The following is a 21529-nucleotide window of genomic DNA, read 5'->3' as shown; positions in this document are numbered from 1 at the left end:
CAAAGCAACTTAACTCTGTTGATGACTTATAGTGATGCTAATAGCACATTTGTGGCCAGTTTCTCACATAAGAGTTCCAGGTGATCCAAAGCGGGGAATTGTTAAATTAATTAAACAAGGAGGCCATTAGACTGAGGTGGCTCTAATGCCTTGGCAGCCTACATAAGCAAACCAAAATCTCAGCCTGTAACTGCCTGAAGGTTTTGAAATCAAAACACCAAGAACAGCCAAATCACAAACAGCCAGGCAGGCTTTAAGCTATAATTTAAGCTACAATTAATAATTGCCTTACTTTGATTCTGCCTTTCCTCTGTGAAAGTTTCTCTCCAAGTTCCTATTCATGGGCCCTCCTAACCACTTAGGAGGTACTGCCCAATTTGAGTCAGTTTTTTTGCTTAAACTATTAAGAAGGTAATTTACTTTGAGTGATTAGAGGTTGTTAATCAATTAATTGAATAAATAACTTTATTAATATAACAAAGAACCAAAATAGCAGTGGAGGAGACCGAGAGGACTATTTAGGAACTAAGATAAGCAGGACTGGTGAGTCACGTGTTTCCTGCAAGCTTTGGAGAGATCTGGTGGTGACATCTCCTGGGTCTCTACTCCAGTGTTTTGCTCTCAGTGGAACTCAGTTATCCTCCTCACATCTCTTTTCTTTTCTAATACCAACTGACTTCTCCTTCCACATACTTACTGCTTCTTGACCAGTTCAGTCCATTTGGACCTTTTTGCTACAGTTCCCACTACTCACACACTATTTTTTTTAAAAACTATGTGTCTTGGTTCAAATTTCTGGGAAAGTTAGTCTGACTGATCTAGTTTCTTTTTGTGAGCAAGGCCATACAGGTCTTTGCCCGGACCTTGGATTGGTAGTCCTTTGCATCAGCTAAATGAGAATGTGAAAATCACTAGGGTTACATGAAAAAATATGGCCACCTGTTTAGTAGAGGTTGTGGGTGGGAGAGTGTCCCTTAGAAGGACAGAGAGAGAGGGCAAGCACACTAGCTGTTACATCCACTTAATCGCCCAGGGTAAGTTTCATGATAAATGAAAATTTCCAATAACAACCTCATTTCATCCACATAAAAACATTGTGAGGTCTGCTTGGCTGGGATTATCTCCATTTTGTGAATGAGAAGACAGAAGTTCAGAGAGAATGGTTTGTAGAGATTAGTACAGCATCTTACTTGTACACTTCAGTCTCAGAATATTAGAGATGGAGAATAAGATTCTGGTCCAGCCATCTGTCCCTTCAGTTTAGTTCAGTCGCTCAGTCATGTCTGACTCTCTGCGACCCCATGAACCGCAGCATGCCAGGCCTCCCTGTCCATCACCAACTCCTGGAGTTTACCCAAACTCATGTCCATTGAGTCGGTGATGCCATCCAACCATCTCATCCTCTGTCATCCCCTTCTCCTCCTGCCCTCAATATTTCCCAGCATCAGGGTCTTTTCAAAAGAGTCAGCTCTTTGCATCAGGTGGCCAAAGTATTGGAGTTTCAGCTTCAACATCAGTCCTTCCAATGAACACCCAGGACTGATCTCCTTTAGGATGGACTGGTTGGATCTCCTTGCAGTCCAAGGGACTCTCAAGAGTCTTCTCCAACACCACAGTTCAAAAGCATCAATTCTTCTGTGCTCAGCTTTCTTTATAGTCCCACTTTCACATCCATACATGACCACTGGAAAAACCATAACCTTGACTAGATGGACCTTTGTTGACAAAGTAATGTCTCTGCTTTTTAATATGCTGTCCCATTACTTGCACCAAATACCCTCTTTACATATATGCAAAGACCCGGAGAAATCACCATGAATCGTCCACTGTGGAATCTATTACATTTATTTGAAACAAAATGAGTTTCAGATTTCATTTAATGTAAACCTTGGGAGACCAGCAGGAGTTCACTGTTTTTAACAGTGTTGGCTGAATTATAATCCTGTTCTGTTTTTCCTTATAACATTTTGTCTTCTCTTCACAAAGAAATCACTTGAGATTACAGAATGAAAATTTGAGACTATGCAGAATTTTCCTGAATTTTTCAAGAGCCTTTAGCTGCTCTGTGTTCCTAATCCTCAATTTAACTACTACAAGGCTTGGTTCTTCCCCACCAAGTTCCTGTAGCAATCTCAAACATTCTGTGATATTGATGCTGCTGAGAAATCCTGTTTCTGTAGACAGCACGTGCTTTTCAAGGTGACTCAGCCTCACCAGAGCAGATCAATGACTAGGCAGTGGAGAGAGAGCCCTGAGAAGGAATCCAGTCAAATGAGCCTGGAATTTTCACTTCAGCCACTGTTTAGATAGTTCATTCTTTCTGTAACTCATCCTCCTTTATTATATTACAGTCTCTAGGTTCTCACAATACCACAGAAAATGTAACCAAAACACCGTTTTAAAAGCATGGGGAAGATTTCTATTTGTAAGATTTCCTTTTGAGACTTGGATTCGGAACAGCCATGATGTCTTTTTTATTTTATTTTTTTAAATTTTTTGGCTGCACTGAGTGGTATATGTGACCTCAGCTTCCTGACCAGGGATTGAACCCACACCCCATATAGTTGAAGTGCAGAGTCTTAACCTCTGGACCTCCAGGGAAATTCCCTATTTTTTATTACTATCTTGTGTGGATCTTATGTCAATTTCTCTGGTTGCCTCTCTCTTTCAGGTTTCTCTTAACACAGGCTACATGGGATACACACAGGAGCATGTGGCTGCCAATGAATATGGGGCTTCTGGCCTGTCAGATAAAACAGGTAAATAACAACTTCTATAAAGTGTTGTTTTTTTTTTTTTAATAGCAAAGCTGAAGTTGCTTGCTAAATGTGAATGAAATTAAGAATTTAGATGGAGTGTGCTGAAATAAGATTCATTTGGTTTTACAAAACACATGAGATCATCTGCAATTATCTAGGGATCATAGAGCTCAACAGTTGGAAACTACTTGATTAGGTGTGTCCCTAAGTTTTGCATGTGAAAAGTGAAGGAGAAGAAAGTGGAATGTAGACTAACCATGTAGTCTACATGTAGATTTTGGATTCTAACCATGGTTCTGCTGGTAACCAGTTCACTCACCTAAATTAGGGAACTGACTTAATTTCTCAAGGTAAATGTTTTTGGTGATAAAAATCAAGGTTTTTGACTAGGTGATCACTAAGGTCTTCTTCAATTCAGTGATTTATGACACTTGTCACCGGAAAACCATCTTCACATTTTCTCCCTTCAGCCTGATTGCAATTTCTGAGATCATAAGAAAAACCTAATTAGCTGGTGTTGAGAAGATTATTCACAGTATATTCTAATCATCCAGGACATCTTGTTCTGTTGTTTTAATCTCTGCTATTTTTCCCCCTGAGGAATTTGAGACTTACTTGATGCACTTCATAAACTGAGAAGTGGTACATTTTTTAAAAATTGAAATAACCTTTTTAAGCATTTTACAAAAATGTATTTAATTCTAGGAAGTGAAAAACTAATCTTATTTATACTTTCTTTTGTATCAATATAATAATTTAAATGCAGCACAGATTGCTTATTGGACTCACAAGACAAGGTAGACAAGAACTATGTTTATGTACTTATATTGCCTTTAAATTAACTCCCCTCCTCCTACTTTTTGCCTGAGCCTTTGGTTGCTATAGAAACTGACATGGCCTCCAACTGAGATTCCCAGGAGACTTAATTGCAGTCCCAATTTCATAAACTCTCTGTTAACCTTTGCCTAACAAATAGATATGTATACAGTGTAACACAAGTTGGATGAATAGTTTAAAGTGATGCATATATTTTTAGGTTTCGTGTGCTCAATGTTCTCTTTCAGTCAGTCAAACATATTTATGTGTGTTAGTGTTACTGTCTCTTCCTTTTTAGAAAATGCTGGGTTTAATATATACATATTTAAGAGATCAGAATATTTCTCAGGACTGGAAATTGAATGTGTCTATATAGGTTTGGATATATTTAGATATGCTATGTGTGTGTCTCTACAACGTGTGTTTGTCTGTGTTGGGCACTGTGCTTAGTATTTAATGTGTCATCTCATTTAGTTCTCTTGTCAGCTCTATGTAGTAAGTTTGGGGATGTCCACTATTTTACAGCTGAGGGACCTGAGAGTTAGGGAATTACAACTCCCATGGCTAGTAAGTGTCAGAGCTGGAATGAGAACCCAAACCTATTAGACCCTGTGCATGAGTGCTTAGTCACTTCAGTTGTGTCTGACTCTGTGATGCTATGGACTATAGCCTGCCAGGCTCCCCTGTCTATGGGGACTCTCCAGGCAAGAATACTGGAATGGGTTGCCATTTCCTCCTCCAGGGGATCATCTCAGGGGTTGAACCCACATCTTTTATGTCTCCTGCACTAACAGGTAGGGTATTTACCACCAGTGTCACCTGGGAATCCCTGTTGGAGCCCAGCACTCTTAAATGTTCCATATGTATCCGTTTGTATGTTTCTAGAAGTTGCTTGGGGATTATGTGCAGGGCTCCAGAGAAAGTCTCCTTTTCTAAGTGAATCATTCATTCATAGAGGCAGGGCAGATGGGTAAACAAGGCATAGTCTTGGTCTTAAGGAGAGCCTGGAGGCAGGGTTGGGTTTGAGTGAGAGGAGAAAACAGGCATGAAAGTGTAATTCCTGGTGGCTCAGAGTTTAAAAGTGTCTGCCTCCAATGCCGGAGACCCGGGTTCGATCCCTGGGTTGGGAAGATCCTGTGGAGAAGGAAATGGTAACCCACTCCAGCATTCTTGCCTGGAGAATCCCATGGACGGAGGAGCCTGGTAGGCTACAGTCCACGGGGTTGGAAAGAGTCGGACACGACTGAGCAACTTCACTTTCACTCTAAGACTTAGAAGACAGATGTCACTAGCTTAAAACCTTAGCCTCACCACTCAGGCATGTTCAAAGACACAATAGCTTGAATGTGAAATGACTGAAAAACAATTTAATCTCTATGGAAGTTTCTCTAAGAATGCCAAAGGCAGTCCTGTTGATACAGCCTAACAACAGCCTATTTCCTCCCCTTCCCCTATATCTCACACCTGATAATAGCTGCCATGACATCAAGGTACCATTTTTGCATGTGGACAACTAATGATTCAGCACCATTTGTTGAAAGTTCTACCCTATTTCACTGTAAGTTTCCCCAGACTGTCTCACAAACTTGGTGTGTGCTGTCTGTCTAGTTGCTCTCCAGTCCCCTAAGGCTCATCTCTCTATTAACATCTATTGGCTCAACCTCTCCGATGGCTTTCACTTTCCTTATTCTGCCATCACTCAAGTTTTGTACAATGGCTTGCTTGGGAACTGACTAAAGGCTGGGGTTTTTCCTTAAAGAAGAGATGGGTTAGGGGAGAAGACAGCAGACACAACTCAGTATCTTAAAATCTGTGCCACAGAGGAATAAATTTTATGCAGTGGGAGACAGAGAAAGGCAGACAGTCATTCTTACCTGGGGAGTGAGAGGGAGGGATTCACAGAAGCTGATCTTTTGAAGGATGATTGGGTATTTTCCAGGTAGCAAGGGGAGAGAGGTGAAAGGTCAACATATGTCAGAGTTCATTGGCATACACAGGTATAGTATATTTGAAGAATATATAAATGATTATTTTTGAGAAAAGTTGCAAATATTTAGAAGTAAAAGAAAAATATAAATGAGTTATTTTGAAACAGACAGTTGAACTAAGAGAGTCAGAGGGAATTTAGTTCAGCTTTCTTCATTTTACTCTCTAAGAGATGGCGACTTAACAGTGCATTATTTTTACAATTATTGAAAAGTAATCTATTTTTCAAATGCTTTTTTAATTGAGGCATAATTAATGTACAGTTTTATAGGTTTCCATTGTATAACACAGTGATTCACAATTTTTAAAGGTTATATTCCATTTATAGTTGTTACAGGATATTGACTATATTCCCTGTGTTGTACTGTATATGTATCCTTGTAGCTTATTTATTCTATACATAGTAGTTTATATCTCTTAATCCCTTACTGTCTTGCCCCTTCCCGCTTCTTCTCCCTATTGGTGACCATTAGTTTGTTCTCAGTTTCTGGGAGTCTGTTTCTTTTTTATAATATATGCAGTAGTTTGTTATATATTTTAGATTTCATATATAAATGCTTATCATACAGTATTTTTTTTCCTCTGCTTTTTTTCAGTTAGCCTAATACCCTCCAAGCCCATGCATGTTTTTGTGAATAGCAAAATTTCATTCTATTTTCTGGCTGAGTGACATGTATAGTGGGCTTCCCATGTGGCGCTAGTGGTAAAGAACCCTCCTGCCAATGCAGGAGCCTTAGGAGACGCAGGTTTGATCTCCGGGCCAGGAAAATCCCCTGGAGTAGGGCACGGCAACCCATTCCAGTATTCTTGCCTGGAGAATCCCATGGACAGAGGAGCCTGGCAGACTACAGTTCATGGGGTCTCAAAGACTCGAACATGACTTGGTGACTGAACATCAACAACCCAGGAGTGTAATTGTTGAGCCATATGGTAGTTCTATTTTTAGTTTTCTGAAGAACCTCCATACTGTTTTCTATAGTGACGGCATCAATTTACATCCTCACTGTTAATGTAGGAGGGTTCATTTTTCTCCACATCCTCACCAGCATTTGTTATTTGTGTTCTTTTTGATGATAAGCATTCTGACAGGTTTGAGGTGGTTTCTCACTGTGGTTTTGAATTGCATTTCTCTGATGATTAATGATGCTGGATGTCTTTTCATGAACCTATTGGCCATCTGTATGTCAGTGTCTTATAGTTTTCAGAGTACAAATGTTTTTCCTCCTTAGGTAGGCTTATTCCTTGGTATTTTATTCTTTCTTTATTTTTTTGCCACTCCATATGGCATGCAGGATCTTAGTTCCCCTGTGGAGAAGTGCAGAATCTTAACCCCTGGACAATCAGGGAAGTCCACCTAGATATTTTATTCTTTTTGATGTGATGGTAAGTGGGATTGTTTCCTTGATTTCTGTTTCTGATCTTTTGTTGTTAGTGTATGGGAATACAAGAAATTTCTGTGTATTAATTTTTTATCCTGAAATTTTACTGAATTCTTTGATGACCTCTAGTAGTTTTCTGGTAACATCTTTAGGATTTTCTATGTAAAGTATCATGTCATCTGTAAACAGTGACAGTTTGACTTCTTTTCTAATTTGGATTCCTTTTATTTATTTATTTTTTTGTCTTCTCTGATTGTCATGGCTTTGACTTACAAAATTGTGTTGAATAAAAGTAATGAGAATGGACATCCTTGTTTCTTTCCTGATCTTAAAGGAAACACTTTGTTTTTCAGTATTGAGGATGATGTTAGCTGTGGGTTTGTCATGTATGGCTTTTATTATGCTAAGGTAGGTTCCCTCTATGCCCATTTTCTAAAGAGTTTTTAATCATAAGTTGGCATGGAATTTTGCAAAAGCTTTTCCTGCATCTTCTGAGATGATCTTATGGTTTTTGTTCTTCACTTTGTTAATGTGTATCACAGTGATTGATTTGCAGATACTGAAGAATCCTTACATCTTTGGGATAAATTGCACTTGATTATGGTGTTTAATGATCCTTTTAATGTATTATTGGATTCAGTTTGCTAGTATTTTGTTGAGGATTTTTGCATCAGTGTCCATCAGTGATATTGGCCTGTAATTTTCTTTTTTTGTCATATCTTTGTCTGGTTTTGGTATCAGGGTGATGGTGGCCTTGTAGAATGAGTCTGGATGTGTTCCTTCCTCTGCAATTTTTTGGAAGAGTTTTAGAAGGACAGGGGTTAACTCTTCTGTAAATGTTTAATAGAATTTGCCTGTGAAGCCATCTGGTCCAGGACTTTTGTATGTTGGAAGTTTTTAAATCACAGTTTGTATTTAAGTACTTGTTATTGGTCTGTTCATTTTCTTTTTCTTCCTGATTCAGTCTTGGAAGGTTGTTATCTCTCTAAGCATTTGTCCATTTCTTCTAGGTTGTCCAGTTTATTGGCATATAGTTGCTTCTAGTTGTCTCTCATGATCTGTTGTATTATTGTGGTATCTGTTGTAACTTCCATTTCTGATTTTATTGATTTGAGCCCTTTCCTTTGTTTTCTTGATAGTTCTGACTAAAAATATTTTTTTTCTTTTTCTTTTTTTTATTGAAGGATAGTTGCTTTACAGAATATTGTTGTTTTCTGTCACACTTAACATGAATCAGCCATAGGTATACATATATCCCCTCCCTTTTGAGCCTCCCTCCCGTCTCCCTCCCCACCCCACCCCTCTAGGTTGATACAGAGCCCCTGTTTGAGTTTCCTGAGCCAGACAGCAAATTCCCATTGGCTACCTATTTTACATGTGGTGGTGTAAGTTTCCATGTTACTCTGTCCATACATCTCACCCTCTTCTCCCACCTCCGCATGTCCATAAGTCTATTCTCTATGTCTCTTTCTCCACTGCTGCCCTGTAAGTAAATTCCTCAGTACCATTTTTCTAGATTCTGTATATGTGCGTTAGAATATGATATTTATCTTTCTCTTTCTGACTCACTTCACTCTGTATAATAGGTTCTAGGTTCATCCACCTCATCAGAATTGACTCAAATGTATTCCTTTTTATGGCTGAGTACTATTCCATCGTGTATATGTACTACAACTTCCTTTTCCATTCGTCTGTCGATGGACATCTAGGTTGCTTCTGTGTTGTAACTATTGTAAATAGTGTTGCAGTGAACAGTAGGATACATGTGTTTGTTCCTTCATTTGTGTAGTATTTCTCTGCCTTTTCATTTTTCTTTAAAATTTATTGTGTTTGAGGTCTCCTTTTCCCAGGCTTCAAGGTTGAATTCTTTCTTCCTTTTGGTTTCTGCCCTCCTAATTTTGGTCCAGTGGTTTGTGTAAGCTTTGTATAGGGTGAAATTTGTGCTGAGTTTTTGCTGTTTGTTTTTCCTCTGGTGGTCAAGGCTGAGTGAGGTGGTAATCCTGTCTGCTGATAAATGGGTTTGTATTTTTGTTTTGTTTGTTGTTTAGATGAGGCATCCTGCACAGGATGCTACTGGTGGTTGGGTGATGCTGGGTCTTGTATTCAAGTGGTTTCCTTTGTGTGAGTTCTCACTATTTGACACTCCCTAGGAATGAAGCACAAGCTGGAATCAAGATTGTCAGGAGAAATATTAATAACCTCAGATATGAAGATGCTGCTGCTAAGTCGCTTCAGTTGTGTCCGACTCTGTGCGACCCCATAGATGGCAGCCTACCAGGCTCTTCCATTCCTGGGATTCTCCAGGCAAGAACACTGGAGTGGGTTGCCATGTCCTTCTCCAGTGCATGAAAGTGAAGTCACTCAGTCGTATCTAATTCTTGGTGACCCCATGGACTGCAGTCTACCAGGCTCCTCTGTCCATGGGATCTGCCATGCAAGGGTACTGGAATGGGTTGCCATTGCCTTCTCCAGATGTGCAGATGACACTACCCTTATGGCAGAAAGCAAAGAAGAACTAAAGAGACTCTTGAGGAAAGTGAAAGAGGAGAGTGAAAAAGTTGGCTTAGAACTCAGCATTCAGAAAACTAAGATCATGGCATCTGGTCCCATCACTTCATGGTAAATTGATGGGGAAACAGTGAGAAACTTTTTTGGGGGGGCTCCAAAATCACTGTAGATGGTGACTGCAGCCATGAAATTAAAAGATGCTTGCTCCTTGGAAGAAAAGCTATGAGCAACCGAGACAGCGTATTAAAAAAGCAGAGACATTACTTTGCCAACAAAGGTCCATCTAGTCAAAGCTATGGTTTTTCCAGTAGTCATGTATGGATGTGAGAGTTGGACTATAAAGAAAGCTGAGTGCCAAAGAATTGATGCTTTTGAACAGTGGTGTTGGAGAAGACTCTTGAGAGTCCCTTGCACTGCAAGGAGATCCAATCAGTCCATCCTAAGGGAAATCAGTCCTGAATATTCATTGGAAGGACTGATGCTGAAGCTGAAGCTCCAATACTTTGGCCACCTGATATGAAGAACCGACTCATTTGAAAAGACCCTGATGCTGGCTGGGAAAGATTGAAGGCAGCAGGAGAAGGGGACGATAGAGGATGAGGTGGTTGGATGGCATCACCGACTCAATGGACATGAGTTTGAGTGAACTCCGGGAGTTGGTAATGGACAGGGAGGCCTGGCGTGCTGCAGTACATGGGGCACAAAGAGTTTGACACGACTGAGTGACTGAACTGAACTGAACTGAGGATTAGTTATCTGGTAGTCTAAGGTCTTAGAGTCAGTGTTCCCACTCCAAAGGCTCAGATCTTGATCTCTGGTCAGGAATGAAGATTCCACAAGTGGCTTATTATGGCATTAAATGAGATTAAAACAAATATCCAAAAACAAGAAACCAAAAATGGACCCCAAACAAACGGCAGTTACAAAATCAGTCAAATAATAATTAAAATAATGGAATATACACATACACATATATACCCATGAGCAAAGTCAAAACAGTCCAACAAAAATGAAGTATAATAGATTGACCTGGTGAACAAAGGAAATAAAAAATTATATTTACTAGTTAATAGCAAGACTAAGGAGAAGGCAATGGCACCCCACTCCATTACTCTTGCCTGGAAAATCCCATGGATGGAGGAGCCTGGTAGGCTGCATTGGAGAAGGAAATGGCAACCCACTCCAGTGTTCTTGCCTGGAGAATCCCAGGGATGGGGTTGCACAGAGTCGGACACGACTGAAGTGGTTTAGCAGCAGCAGCAGCAGCAGCAGCAAGACTAACTAAAGCATGAAGTGGAAAGCAAAACTAAAGCAAGGTGCCAAGTGGGTGATAAAGCAATGAAAACAAAACTAACAAATATTTTGAGAGAAAAGGAAAGAAAGAATAGATATGCAAAGTTAAATAGAGGTAGATGAAGAAGATTTTTAATACATTAAAGATTAACTGGAAGGGGAAAAGAACAGTAGAAAAGACAAACAAAGGAATAAATGTAGAAAAAATATAATAGGTTTAAAAAAATTAAAAGTTAAAATTATAAAAAAGAGAAAAGAAAAAAAATGGAAGAAGAAAGAAAATAGGAAAAAAAAAAAAAACAAACTCCACAGAACTGCAAAAGCCCAACATAGATGCAGAAGTTTATAACAACAATAAAAATTGTGACTGAATATACACATATACATATACACCCATAAGCGAAATCAAAACAGTCCAATAAAAGTACAATAGTTTGACACAGTGAACAAAGGAAACCAAAACTTGTGTCTACCAGAACAAAACTAACTAAAGCACAAACTGGAAAACAAAACTAAAGCAAGGTGCCAATTGGGGAATAAAGCAATGAAAAGAAAACTAGCAAATATGTTTGAGAGGAAAGGAAAGAAAGAAATAATAGCTATGCAAAGTTAAATAGAAGTAGATAAAGAAGATTTATATATGTTAAATATTAACTGCAAGGGGAAAAGAACAGTAGGAAAAGCAAACAAAAGAATAAATGTAGAAAAAATAATATGTTAAAAAAATTAAAAGTTAAAATTAAAAAAAGAGAAAAGAAAAAAAGAAAACTCCTCAGAACCGCAAAAGCCCAACGTAGAGGCAGGGGTTTGTAACACCAATAAAAAAAATGTGAATGAGAAAAAAAAAGAGAGAAAAAAAAAGCTCAGAAGCTTAATTAGATTTCATAGTGCCAATAAAATGAACAACTACAACAGGGGGGAAAAAAGGAGAAAAAAGAAAAAAATCCAAAAGAATCTACAGAACCAGTGAAAACATAAGAATAATAAATGTTTTTCTTGAGTCACTGCTGTCAGAGTCCTTTCCCTTGCTAAGAGTCACAGTCCACCTCACTTCCCTAGGATGCCCTCCAATACTGTGCTGATCTCTGGACCTGTTGTGGGGGCAGCTCAGTTTCTAATGTGGTCCTACTCCTGTGTGTTCTTGCCTCCAATGTCCACAGCTATCAGAGCTAGTGCATTTTCTTTTGTGGGAGCTCTCAATGACCTTTTATATATTCCATAGACTCAGAGTCTGCCTAGTTGATCATGTGGATTTAATCTGCAGCTTGTTCAGCTGGTGGGAAGGTTTTAGGTCTTCTTCCTTAGTCACACTGCCCCTGGGTTTCAACTGTAGCTTTATTTCCACCTCTGCCTGTGGGCCATCCACTGGGGTTTGCTCCTGAGGCTACCCTGGAGGACTTGGGTTTGCCCCTGTGCGGGCCAGGTGTGGAGGTGGTGCTGCTGCTTGGGTTGCAGGGGTTCTGGCAGCACCAGGTACTCAGGGGGTTTGGCGGCTAGGGCAGCAGGAAATACAGTGCTCTAGAAGGGTATGGCAACCAGTATTGGCTAATATGCTCCAGTATTTTTGCCTGGAGAACTCCCCCGCCCCCCACCCCGCCCCGACAGAGAACCCTGCAGGCCACAGTCTACAGGGTTGCAAAGAGTCGGACACTACCAAAGCAACCCTGTGTGCAAGACTTTTTTTGCCTGTGGCAGCTCTGCCCCAGTGAGAGTTGAGAGTGAAGGTGGCTCAGCTACTTGGCTTGCAGGGACCCTGGCGGTGCCTGGTGTGCAGGGACACGGATTGCTTTCGCTGCAAGAGTTTCAGAGTGTTTTTTTCCAGCCTCTTGTAGCTGGCTATCAGAAGACCTCTTTGGCCAGTCTTTCTCAGTAGCTCCGTCCATTCAGGCACATAGAGGCCCCCCCCTGACTGGGGTCCTGCTCTGTAGTTCAGTGTGTCGGGCGTTTGATGGGCCAGCCTCTCTATTGTTCAGCTGCCAATGCTGGCGAGTTGGGGGAGAGAGGCTATGGTGATGGCTCCACCCACTACATGTGACTCAGCAGTATTGCCTTGCTTCCATGGCTGCCCGGCTTCCCCCCACAGGCATTGCCCACCACAATTTCCTCCCTTACATCCCCTCTGTCAGTCTCTCTGCAGTTAAGAGAGCAGCCCTCCAGCAGCCCTCACCCTGGGATTGCTCCACAATCCCTAAACTCTAGCTCCTAGCTGCTGCATTTTCCAGGGGATCTATCCCTGGAAAGATCTATCCCTGGTTCTCTGAAAAGATTAACAAAATTGATAAACCTTTAGTCAGGAGAACAAGATGGCAGAGGAGCAGGTGGACAGGGTATTTATCCCTATCTGGAGTATTTATGGCTGCAGCAAGGACTGTCTGAGTCTCATTCCATTTAGGCTGCCACAGATCAGCTGTTTCACACTCAGCCTTAAATGTTTCTCCTCTGACTCAGACAATTGCCCCAATGTGGGGATCGGACCCCTGCTTCAGTTCCCTCACCCACTGAGGGAAGGTCCAGTCCTGCTAACACTCCTGTTTTTCCCCCTAGTTCTTTCGTTCTACTGAGTAGAACTGAGTAGTATTCTTTTCCTCTGGTCAGGTCCTCCTGTCTGCTCTCAGCTGGCGTTCTGCATGCACTTCTGTGCCTGAAGGTGTATTCCTGATGTATCTGTGGAGAGAGACGTACTCCATGTCCACCTACTCCTCTGCCATCTTGTTCTCCTGACTAAAGTTTTATCAATTTTGTTTATCTTTTCAGAGAACCAGCTTTTAATTTCGTTGGCTTTTTAAAAAAAAAAATAGTTTTCTTGGTCTCTATTTCATTTTTATTTCTGCTCTCATCTTTATGGTTTGTTCCCTTCTACTCACTTTGGTTTTTTTTCCCCCTCACTTTGGATTTTGTTTATTCTTCTTAATCTAGTTGCTTTATGTAAAAAGCAATACTTTTAGTGGGGTGATGAGAAACTGCTTTAGAACTGTAGTAAGTTCAGAAAAAATCAAGATGACTTTTAGTTTTATCTGGTTTACATTCAGAATGAGAACACCTTTTTTAAATCCTTTGGGAAAAAATGTATATTTCTACAACCAAGTTTTTTGCAGAACTAAACAGAAGGCTGCCATTAGATAATAGTCATTATTTTTTGAACCACTAAAATCTTAACATTTCAGCATCTTTGAGGTGTAGGACCATTGGAAAGTTTTTCAGATTCTTCATTTAAAAAATGATTGAGCATGAGAGGAAACCAGATGGGCTTCATATAGTCTACCCTTTGGATGTCATAGATAACAAAAACTAAACATTACTATCAAACTTCAGAGACATTACTTTGCTGACAAAGGTCCATCTATTCAAAATTATGGTTTTTCCAGTAGTCATGTATGAATTTGAGAGTTGGACCATAAAGAAATCTGAGTGCAAAAGAACTGATGCTTATGAACTGTGCTGTTGGAGAACACTCTTGAGAGTCTCTTGCACTGCAAGGAGATCTGACCAGTCCATCCTAAAGGAAATCAGTCCTGAATATTCATTGGAAGGACTGATACTGAAGCTGAAACTCCAATACGTTGGCCATTTGCTGTGAAGACCTGAGTCATTGGAGAAGACCCTGATCCTGGGAAAGATTGAAGGCAGGAGGAGAAGGGGATGACAGAGAATGAGATGTTTGGATGGCATCACCATCTCGATGGACATGAGTTTGAGCAAGCTCTGAGAGTTGTTGATGGACAGGGAGGCCTGGTGTACTGCAGTCCATGGGATTACAAAGAGTCAGACACGACTGAGCGACTGAACTGAACTGAACTGATCTATTTGTGATTCTGATGCTTGAAGAACTCCACTTCTATGAAATATGAGGCCTTGAGAGCAAAGTTATGTAAACAACAGCGATAGTACAAAGGAAATTAGCATAGATGTGGTTCCTGTTAATACCACATGTGTAAACTCATGTGTAAACAAAAATTTGAACGTGATTTTTTTTTCCCTTCTCAACTGAAGAAATAAGAAATAGATGATTCAGTGGGGAAATGATTGTGCATTTCAGCAGTCTGCCTCCTATGAGAAATTTGTAAGGTCTAGCAGAATGTCATAGCACTGTTGTAGCTGAGAAAAAAAATATTAAAGAAATATGTTACTACTGTTGTTTTTTAGTCACTAAGTTGTGTCCAGCTCTTTAGGAACCTGTGGACTTCAGCACATCAGGCTTCCCTATCCTTCACAATCTTCTGGGGTTTGCTCAAACTCATGTCCATTGACTCTGATGCCATCCAACCACCTCAGCCTCTGTCACCCCCTTCTCTTCCTGCCGTCAATCTTTCCTGGCATCAGGATCTTTTCCAGTGAGTCTGCTGTTCGCATCAGGTGGCCAAACTGTTTAAACTTCAGCATCAGTCCATCCAATGAATACTCACAGTTGATTTCCTTTAGGATTGACTGGTTTGACCTCCTTGCTGTCCAAGAGACTCCCAAGAGTCTTCTCAAGCACTTCAGTTGGAAAGCATCAGTTCTTCGACACTCACCCTTCTTTATGGTCGAAGTCTCACATCCATACATGACTACTGGAAAAACCATAGCTTTGATTATGCAGACCTTTGTTGGCAAAGTAATATCTCTGCTTTTTATTTATTTATTTTTAAAAATTTTTATATATATATATTTTTTTTATATCTCTGCTTTTTAATACACTATCTAGGTTTGCCATGGATTACCTTCCAAGAAGCAAGCGTCTTTTAATTTCATGCTGTTGTCACTGTCCACAGTGATTTTGGAATCCAAGAAAATAAAATCTGTCACTGCTTCCACTTTTTCCCTATCTATATGCCATGAAGGGATAGGACTAGATGCCATGATCTTAAGTTTTTGGAATGTTGAGTTTTAAATCAGCTTTTTCACTCTCCTCTTTCATCTTCATCAAGAGGCTTTTTAGTTCCTCTTCCCTTTCTGCCATTAGGGTGGTGTCATCTCCATATCTGAGGTTGTTGATATTTCTCTCTGAAATCTTGATTCCAGCTTGTGATTCATTCAGCCCAGCATGTCCCATAATGTACTCTGCATTTAAGTTAAATAAGCAGGTGACAATATATACCCTTGATGTACTTCTTTTCCAATTTTGAACCAGTTCGTTGTTTCCTGTCCAGTTCTAGCTATTGCTTCTTGACCTGCATACAGGTATCTCAGCACACAGGCAAGGTAGTCTGGTATTCCCATCTCTTTCAGAATTTTCCATCATTTGTTGTGATCCACACAGTCAGAGGCTTTAGAGTAGTCAGTGAAACAGAAGTAGATTTTTTTTTGGAATTCCTTTGCTTTTTTTATGATCCAGTGGATACTGGCAATTTGCTCTCTGGTTCCTCTACCTTTTCTAAATCCAACTTGAACATCTGGAAGTTCTTGGTTTATGAACTGCTGAAGCCTAAGTTGAAGAATTTTGAGCATTACCTTGGCTAGCATGTGAAATGAGCACAGTTGTACAGTAGTTTGAACATTCTTTGGCATTGCCTTTCTTTGGGATTGGAATGAAAACTGGCCTTTTCCAGTCCTGTGGCCACTGCTGAGTTTTCCAAATGTGCTGGCATATTGAGTGCAGTGCTTTCACAGCATCATCTTTTAGGATTTGAAATAGCTCAGTTGGAATTCCATCACTTCCACTGGCTTTGTTCATAGTAATGCTTCCTAAGGCCCACTTGACTTTGCACTCCAGGATGTCTAGTTCTAGGTGAGTGACCACACCATGGTCCTGGTTATCCAGGCCATTAAGATCTTTTTTGTATGATCTGTGAATTCCTCCCACTTCATCTTAATATTTTCTGCTTCTGTTAGGTCCTTGCTATTTCAGTCCTTTATTGTGCCCATCTTTGCATGAAGTGTTCCCTTGGTATCCAGTTTTCTTAAAGAGATCTCTAGTTTTCCCATTCTGTTGTTTTCTTCTATTTCTCTGCATTGCTCACTTTAGAAGGCTTTACTATCTCTCCTTGCTGTTTTCTAGAACTCCGCATTCAGTTGGGTATATCTTTCCCTTTCTTCTTGCTTTTTGCTTTTCTTCTTTTCCCAGCTATTTATAAGGCCTCCTCAGACAACCACTTTACCTTCTTGCATTTTTTTCCCTTTGGGTTGGTTTTGGTTTCAGCCTCCTGTACAATGTTACAGACCTCCATCCATAGTTCTTCAGGCACTCTGTCTACCAGGTCTAATCCCTTGAATTTATTCATCACCTCTTCACTGTATAGATTATAAGGGATTTGATTTAGGTCATAAGTGAATGGCTTGGTAGTTTTCCCTACTCTCTTCAATTTAAGCCTGAATTTTACAATTAGGAGCTGATTATCTGAGTCACAGTCAGCTCCAGGTCTTGTTTTTGCTGACTGTATAGAGCTTCTCCATATTCAGTGCAAAGAATGTAATCAGTCTGATTTTGTTAATGACCATTTGCTGATGTCCATGTGTGCTTTCATGCATGCTAAATTGCTTCAGTCATGTCTGACTCTTTGTGACCCTATGGACTGTAGCCTGCCAGGCTCCTCTGTCCATGGGATTCTCTAGGCAAGAATACTAGAGTGGGTTGCTTTGCCCTTCTCCAGGGGATCTTCCCGACCCAGGGATTGAACTCCTGTCTCTTACATGTCATGCTTTGGCGGGCATGTTCTTTACCACTGGGCCATCTGGGAAGCACTGGTGATCCATTTTAGAGTAATTTCTTGCATTGTTGGAAAAGGGTGTTTGCTATGACCAGTGTGTTCTCTTGACAGAACTCTGTTAGCTTTTTCCCTGTTTCATTTTGTACTCCAAGGCCAAACTTGCCTATTAACTGCAGATATCTCTTGACTTTTTACTTTTGCATTCCACTCCCCTATGATGAAAAAAATTTTTTTTGGTGTTAGTTCTAGAAGGTCTTGTAGGTATTCATAGAAGGTCTTGTAGGTCTTCATAGAACTGGTCAACTTCAACTTCTTTGGCTTAGACTTGGATTACTGTGACGTTGAATGATTTGCCTTGGAAAATGAACTGGGATCATTCTGTTGTTTTTTTGTTACACCAAGTACTGCATTTTGGACTCTTTTGTTGACTGAGGATTTCTGATTAGTTATAGGAAAATGCTAATTTCCATGGAAGCACATTAATCTTTTGACTTTAAAGCTTCTGAAGTGATGCCCCAAAGCCTACAGAAAGCCTACAGAGGCCAAGTATCTATGTTTTATCCTGTGGTTGGATCTTTTCTTCTTACCTCTCCTCAGAGTGCTGATTAAATTCATCATCATCATCATTTTCTGCTTTATCAAATATTTATTGACCATTGAGTCTGTGTGAGGGATGCAGAACAATATTTTATAAGACACAATCTTTTAAATAAATGATTTTATAATATAACTGAGGAGATGGTTATACTTGGTTGGATAATGTTCCTTCCATCCCCACCCCAAATGTCCTGAAACCTCTGAATGTGACTTTATTTGGAAATAGAGTTGTTACAGGTGTTCAGAAGAGGTTATATTGAAGTAGGCTGGGCACTTAATCCAAAATCACTGGTGTCATTATACAGCAAAGAGACACAGAGACATAGGGAGGGGTGCCATATGAAGAGGGCAGATACTGGAGTGATGAGTCCATAAGCCAAAGAATCTGAGGTTTTGCTGATCACAACTGGTGCTCTGAGAAAGGCGTGGGAGAGATCCTGCTCTAGTGCCTTCAGAGAGAGCATGGCCCTCAGGACACCTTGACCTCAGACTTCTAGCTTCACCCCTATGAGAGAATGTATTTTCTCTGTTTTGAGCCACTAAGTTTGTGGCACTTTTGTGATAGCAGCCTTAAAAAACAAATACAATAGACATAAAAAATAAAGCTCCTATTATTAAGTACTGGCTCTATTCCAGGTTCCCTGTGTTCTAGCTGTTTTCTGCTCTATGGCATTATCACCATCACCCTTGGAGGAGCAAACTGAAAGTTAAGAGATGCCTAACAATTTTTTCAGGATCACTCGGCAAGTAGTTCTAACCCTTGTCACCTAATCATGGAAAGAAGCCCATGTGGTAGGCAGGAGGCAAAATGACAAGCAGGCAGGGGTAGACCTTAAAGCTGGCAGTAGCCCAGGTGTCCATGAAGAGTGATATGGAGAAACTAACTGAGGTCTGTCCGTAGGGCTGGCCATTTCAGCAACACAGAAGATCAGACTGTGACAGCAGGCAGCTGTATGGACATATTTCTAATGCATTCTGCTGAGTGAAAGGGGCCACACACAAACGAGTACATATATGATTTCATCTGTACAAAGTTCTAGACTAGGAAAAACTAGTCAGTAGTGGAAGAAGGTAAAAGCAGTGGTTTCCAACTCTGTAGTAGATGCTCTGTTGAGAATTTGACAACGAGGTCCCCGACAAAAGGAGGATGTGTGCCAAATCTTAGGTGGTCTCCTAACCTGGATGAGCCTAATCAGGGTGAGACCCTTTAATCTTGCCTCAAGTGGTTTCCTTGCTGCTTCTCCTTTAATTAGCAACTGTTCTACCCTTTGGAACTCAGAGAAGGTCATAGGGGCTGGAGTCTGGCCTACAAGGAATAGGGGACAAAAGGCCTCCGTGCCCAGGAGCCTTACAGGGCCCTGCTTGGCATTAATCTGAACATAAAGCACAATTCACATGGTAGAGTCTGCACCAGCCATTGACCCAGCAGACTCATGCTGAAAGCTTGGAGCTACCACAGGGACTTCAGCCTCCACTCCCCACAGGACTTGATTGGGACTGAAATCTCAATAACAAGGCTGGCCCTTGGTGAGGCACCATGGATCCTGCAGGGGAGTGGGAAGTGGGCAGCCAGGGACCCTGTAGGGGGTGGCTCTGAGTTACATTGATGGGTTCAGTTCAATCGCTCAGGTATATCTGACTCCTTGTAACCCCGTGCACTGCAGCACACCAGGCTTCCCTGTCCATCACCAACTCCCAGAGCTTGCTCAAACTCGTGTCCATTGAGTCGGTGATGCCATCCAACCATCCCATCCTCTGTTGTCCCCTTCTCCTCCCACCTTCAATCTTTCCCAGCATCAGGGTCTTTTCCAATGAGTCAGCCTTTCACATCAGGTGGCCAAAGTATTGGAGCTTCAGCTTCAGCATCAGTCCTTCCAATGAATATTCAGGACTGACTTCCCTTAGGATGAACTGGTTGGATCTGCTTGCAGTGCAAGGGACTCTCAAGAGTCTTCTCCAACACCACAGTTCAAAAGCATCAATTCTTTGGCGCTCAGCTTTCTTTATGGTCCAACTCTCAAATTCATACATGACTACTGGAAAAACCATAGCTTTGACTAGACGGACCTTTGTTGGCAAAGTAATGTCTCTGCTTTTTAATATGCTGTCTAGGTTGGTCATAACTTTTTTTTTAATGTGGAAATTCCGTATACCTTTATTTATAGGTCTTAATACAGCAAAATGTAAATGAAAATTGACAACACTGCTCATTTTTCTAATTTAATTTGACATATAAAATGGAGTTTCTCCAGAAAATAGACTTGCCTTACCTTATGATTTATGTTCTGAGTACATTTTATAAAATTCAGCAACCAGGCTTTTTCTATGTTTAAATTGAATTGAACATGATTAAGTACAAATGAATGACTTTATTTTATGTAGTAGCAAAAAGAGTCAGTAATCCTTTCAAGAAAGAGACTATTTCATTTCCTCCCAACTTGGATTCACCATAAACACGATCCACAAATGATATTGGAACTTCACCAATAGTATAATTCAGCTGTCTTGCTCAAACAGTCATCTCCATCTGGAAGATGTAGCCTTTAGAAATACATTTTCCTATTAATTTCTGTAAAACTTCTTTTCTGTATAACCTGAAACTTCCTGTTAAATCAGATGCTCCTAGTCACAGCAAAATCTGAGTTATAAAATTGGCCACACGGCTGATTATTTTTCTTTTCAAATCCCAGCCATGTACACCACCATTCCCTTTGTAGCGAGTTCTGGAGACAATGTCAAAATTACCCCTCTTTTGCTTCCTAATGAATTCAGGAATAAATTTTGGATGGTGTGAGAGGTCAGCATCCATGATGATTATGTAGTTGCCTGTGGCATGTTTCATCCTGTGAATATGTGCAGTTCCTAGTCCCAACTTTTTCTCCCATGGCCTTAGAAGAATTCTGTCTGACCCATAGATCTTCTCCAACTGTTCAGCAACGTCCCTTGTTCCATCTGGGCTTCCATCATGTATGATATAATTTCATAGTTGAAGCCACTCTCAGAGAAGCTCTTCACCAGCAGCCACACGATGAGCGGTAGGTTCTCGCGCTCCGTTGTATGTGGGCAAAAGCACCGAATACTTGTCTTGCCGCGGGGCGCGCCCCTTCGGCTCCCGCCGAGACCTAGGAGAGCTACAACTCACTTCCACGGCAGCCATGGCGGAACGGGTCATAACTTTCCTTCCAAGGAGCAAGTGTCTTTTAATTTCATGGCTGTAGTCACCATTTGCAGTGATTTTGGAGCCCAAGAAAATAAAGTCTGTCACTATTTCCATTGTTTTCCCATCTATTTGCCATGAAGTGGTGGGACCAGATGCCATGATCTTCGTCTTTTTATATTGAGTTTTAAGCCAGCTTTTTCACTCTCCTCTTTCACTTTCTTTCTTTCTTTTTTTTTTTTAATTTTTTTTTTTTATTATTATTATTATTTTTTTCCAGTGGGTTTTGTCATACATTGATATGAATCAGCCATGGATTTACATGTATTCCCAATCCCGATCCCCCCTCCCACCTCCCTCTCCACCCGATTCCTCTGGGTCTTCCCAGTGCACCAGGCCGGAGCACTT

At 40.7% G+C, this 21529-nt stretch overlaps 1 pseudogene; it reads right to left on the bottom strand.

The window, feature by feature from the left end:
• Nucleotides 1-20293: 20293 nt before the first annotated feature.
• Nucleotides 20294-21121, bottom strand: LOC133070610 (dolichol-phosphate mannosyltransferase subunit 1-like; annotated as a pseudogene).
• Nucleotides 21122-21529: the final 408 nt, after the last annotated feature.

The sequence above is a fragment of the Dama dama genome, chromosome 15 (assembly GCF_033118175.1).
Source record: "Dama dama isolate Ldn47 chromosome 15, ASM3311817v1, whole genome shotgun sequence".
Taxonomy (NCBI): Eukaryota; Metazoa; Chordata; class Mammalia; order Artiodactyla; family Cervidae; genus Dama; species Dama dama.
The sequence above is the reverse complement of the archived record's forward strand: the minus strand, read 5'-3'. Positions and strand labels throughout refer to the sequence as shown.